This window comes from Nerophis ophidion, linkage group LG05, assembly GCF_033978795.1.
Source record: "Nerophis ophidion isolate RoL-2023_Sa linkage group LG05, RoL_Noph_v1.0, whole genome shotgun sequence".
In the NCBI taxonomy this organism is placed as follows: domain Eukaryota; kingdom Metazoa; phylum Chordata; class Actinopteri; order Syngnathiformes; family Syngnathidae; genus Nerophis; species Nerophis ophidion.
In genome coordinates, this window is record NC_084615.1 from 33,923,219 (window position 1) to 33,928,218 (window position 5,000).

Here is a 5,000-nt window from a genome sequence, read left to right on the forward strand (position 1 = left end):
GTTGGCTTCTCCCCCCATTGGGGGGCTCCGTCCCCTGGCCGGGACTCGTATGGGCACGTTGCTGTGTGGATGGCCGGGATGCAGTGTTTGCATTGGGCATGGGGCTGTGCGGTTTTTCTGCGTTCGGTTGCCGGTATGGGCTCTGCAGGGCTGGGTTGGGGTGGGCGGGTGCTGGCTTTGTTTGGCAGTGGGGGGACTCTCATGGCGTCTTCTTAAAGAGGTCTGGTGTAGGTCACGGGCCGTGGGGGAGGGCGGTGGCCTCCTGGCCGTAGTTCCTTGTTGTCGCCTGCATGGACTGGGGGAGGGGGGGGGGTATGTCCGGGCCCTCTACTCCTCCTACTTATAGCACACACACTCACACATATATAAGACTTTGGGGGATTGACCTGCAGGGAAGCATGGTAGGGGGGATAAGGACGCCTCCTATGGGACTCCAGTCCTCCTGTCTTGTCCCCTGCTCGTCCATCAATCTTAGCTGCATTATGGACACTTAGGATTTGGGGGGCTCGGCTTGGTTGGCACCCACCATGACCTTGATGTCCCCCAATTTTAATCGCATTATTAGTTTCAAAATCATACACATTTCACTCACGCTACTGTACACACACCAACAGGGACTGGAGGTCGGCTGTAACGGCTGGCCTCCTAATTTTAACTGCACAGTAGACACTCTGGGGGCCCTGTACACATGCATGAGTGGGTTGGGGTTTGGGAGTACGGCGCACCCCTCATTCAATCAATCAATCAATGTTTACTTATATAGCCCTAAATCACTAGTGTCTCAAAGGGCTGCACAAACCACCACGACATCCTCGGTAGGCCCACATAAGGGCAAGGAAAACTCACACCCAGTGGGACATCGGTGACAATGATGACCCAGTGGGACGTCGGTGACAATGATGACTATGAGAACCTTAGAGAGGAGGAAAGCAATGGATGTCGAGCGGGTCTAACATGATACTGTGAAAGTTCAATCCACAATGGATACAACACAGTCGCGAGAGTCCAGTCCAAAGAGGATCCAAGACACAGCAGCGAGAGTCCCGTTCACAGCGGAGCCAGCAGGAAACCATCCCAAGCGTAGGCGGACCAGCAGCGCAGAGATGTCCCCAGCCGATACACAGGCGAGCAGTACATGGCCACCGGATCGGACCGGACCCCCTCCACACGGGAGAGTGGGACATAGAAGAAAAAGAAAAGAAACGGCAGATCAACTGGTCTAAAAAGGGAGTCTATTTAAAGGCTAGAGTATACAAATGAGTTTTAAGGTGAGACTTAAATGCTTCTACTGAGGTGGCATCGCGAACTGTTACCGGGAGGGCATTCCAGAGTACTGGAGCCCGAACGGAAAACGCTCTATAGCCCGCAGACTTTTTTTGGGCTTTGGGAATCACTAATAAGCCGGAGTCCTTTGAACGCAGATTTCTTGCCGGGACATACGGTACAATACAATCGTCAAGATAAGATGGAGCTAGACCGTGTAGTATTTTATACGTAAGTAGTAAAACTTTAAAGTCACATCTTAAGTGCACAGGAAGCCAGTGCAGGTGAGCCAGTACAGGTGTAATGTGATCAAACTTTCTTGTTCTTGTCAAAAGTCTAGCAGCCGCATTTTGTACCAACTGTAATCTTTTAATGCTAGACATGGGGAGACCCGAAAATAATACGTTACAGTAGTCGAGGCGAGACGTAACAAACGCATGGATAATGATCTCAGCGTCTTTAGTGGACAGAATGGAGCGAATTTTAGCGATGTTACGGAGATGAAAGAAGGCCGTTTTAGTAACGCTTTTAATGTGTGCCTCAAAGGAGAGAGTTGGGTCGAAGATAATACCCAGATTCTTTACCGTGTCGCCTTGTTTAATTGTTTGGTTGTCAAATGTTAGAGTTGTATTATTAAATAGAGTTCGGTGTATAGCAGGACCGATAATCAGCATTTCCGTTTTTTTGGCGTTGAGTTGCAAAAAGTTAGCGGACATCCATTGTTTAATTTCATTAAGACACGCCTCCAGCTGACTACAATCCGGCGTGTTGGTCAGCTTTAGGGGCATGTAGAGTTGGGTGTCATCAGCATAACAGTGAAAGCTGATACCGTATTTGCGTATGATGTCACCTAGCGGCAGCATGTAGATGCTGAAGAGTGCAGGGCCAAGGACCGAACCCTGGGGAACTCCACACGTTACCTTAACGTAGTCCGAGGTCACATTGTTATGGGAGACACACTGCATCCTATCAGTAAGATAAGAGTTAAACCAAGACAGGGCTAAGTCTGACATACCAATTCGTGTTTTGATACGTTCTAATAAAATATTATGATCGACGGTATCGAAAGCAGCGCTAAGATCGAGGAGCAGCAACATAGATGACGCATCAGAATCCATCGTTAGCAATAGATCATTAGTCATTTTTGCGAGGGCTGTCTCCGTGGAGTGATTTGCCCTGAAACCGGATTGAAAGGTTTCACATAGATTGTTAGACGCTAAGTGTTCATTTAACTGCTCCGCAACAATTTTTTCAAGGATTTTTGAAATAAAGGGAAGGTGAGACACCGGTCGGTAATTTACCATGAGGTCAGGATCGAGGTTAGGTCTTTTAAGAAGAGGATGAATAACCGCTTTTTTGAATGCTAGGGGAACACTGCCCGAGGAGAGTGATAAGTTTATAATATTTAGCACTGATGGACCTAATAATTCAAAGAGCTCCTTGATCAGTTTCCCAGGAAGAGGGTCAAGTAAACATGTTGTCTGTTTTATTCCATTTACACGTTGTAACAATTCCTCTAATGTTATTTCCTCAAAACGAGAGAAACTATTTTGGAGGGCAGTATCCGCCGTATATACAATCGTGTCAGTGTTAATAGAACCCCGTTGTAGCTGGGACGCATTGTCTTTAATCTCCTTTCTAATGACTTCAATTTTCTTACTAAAGAATTGCATAAAGTCATCAGCTGAGTGGGTGGAGCTACTGGAAGGAGTCCCTTGTTGGGTTAGCGATGCTACCGTACTAAACAAAAATTTAGGATCGTTTTTATTACGGTGGATGAGATTTGAGTAATATTTAGCTTTAGCTAAGGTAAGCATGCGTTTATAAGTTATTAAACCATCACTCCATGCTTGATGGTGCACCTCAAGTTTAGTCGTGCGCCATTTGCGTTCCAGCTTTCTACATAATAATTTCTGAGCTCTAGTTTCTTCTGTAAACCACGGGGTGCGCTTTTTTGGAGCCTTTTTTAACTTTAGCGGTGCTATGTTATCAATGGTTTCGCGCAGGGCGTCGTTAAAGTTAAAGTTAAAGTTGTTAGTGAGGTTATGGCCAGCGCGGGTTGCGGGGACTGCGGTCTGGTGGCCTGCTGAAGGTGTTATTATTATTATTATTATGTATGTATGTATGTGTATGTATGTATATGTGTATATGTATTTATATGTATGTGCATGTATATGTATGTATGTGTATGTGTGTATATATATATGTATATATATATATGTATATGTGTATATATGTATGTATATATATATATATATATATATATATATATATATATATATATATTTGTTTTGTATTTATTTTATTTGAAAGAAAAAATAATAGTACAATATATTATTTATTTGTGTGGGGCGTCGTGCGTGTCTTGCTTCCTGTTGAGTGGGGTCCGTGCCCGTGTGGCCCGTCCTTGCGCTGTGGAGTCTGTGTTGGTGACTTGATGCGGTGGCGGCGGCCCCTTTGTCTGGTCTGGATGCTGTATCTCGGTTGTTTGGGCTGTGGTGTGTTTGGGTTGGGGTGGTGGGGTCTATTGGTGGGGGGGTGTTGATGTCTCTTGTTTGCGTGTTGGCGTTTGGGCTGACTGGCGGGCTGGCGAGGGCTGGTCTCCATGATCCTGTTGGCGTGTGGTTGCCGGTCGCGGTTTATTTATTTATTTCCCCCGATCACTTTGATTTGATGGGGTGGTGCTGGCTGTCTGGGGATATTGCATCTGCTGTTTCTGATGCCGTTTGTTTGTGGTGTGGGCGCCCGAGGCTGCTGGGTCCGGTGCAGGGGGGTGGCTGATGTTGTGACTGGTGGTAGCGGGCACTCGTGGTGGTTGTCGGGGCTGACGGACCAGCTGGCTTCATACTTGTTTATTGTCGTGTTAATTGGATTGTCGGGTGCGGGCCTGGGGTGCCCTTGCGCCCTGCCGCACCGCCCTTGCGCGCCCGGTTTCGCACCGTTGTCGGGGCCGGGCTTGTGGGGGGTTGTCCCTGGGTGGCGTGGGTACGCGGCCGGACCTGTGGGGCTTGGGGGTTCGGCTAGTTCTCAGTGGACAGTGGATGCCTGGACTTCATTGCTGTCCCTCCGACATGTGTATGGATTTGTTGCCGTATAGATATTTGTGCGTGTGTATGTGTGTATGGATGGATGCAAATGTGTGTATGTACGTATATTGGTGTGCATGTATGGTTACAAGTATGTGTGTGTTCATAGATGTGTATATGTATGTGCGTATGTGCATGTGTGGGCATGTATACATATTCATGTATGTGTATGCGTGTATATGTATGTATATATTCATGTATGTTAATATTTATGTTTTTATTAATGTATACACGTGTATGTATGTGTGTATGTTTGTGCATATATAGGTGTATGTATATGTGTGTATCTGTGTGTGTGTGTGTGTGTGTATATATGTATATATATGTATGTATGTATGTGTGTATGTGTATATATGTGTATTTGTATATATATGTGTATATGTATGTATATGTGTATATGTATGTGTGTGTATATATGTGTGTACATATATATATATATATATATATATATATATATATATATATATATGTGTGTGTGTATATATGTATATATATATATATGGCTATATAATATGTATGCCGGTATGTGTATGTATGAATATATACATACACACGCGTGTGTGTGTATGTATATATGCAGATGTATATAGTTGTATATGTATGTGTGTGTGTATGTGTGTGTGTATGTATATATATGTATATATGTGTATA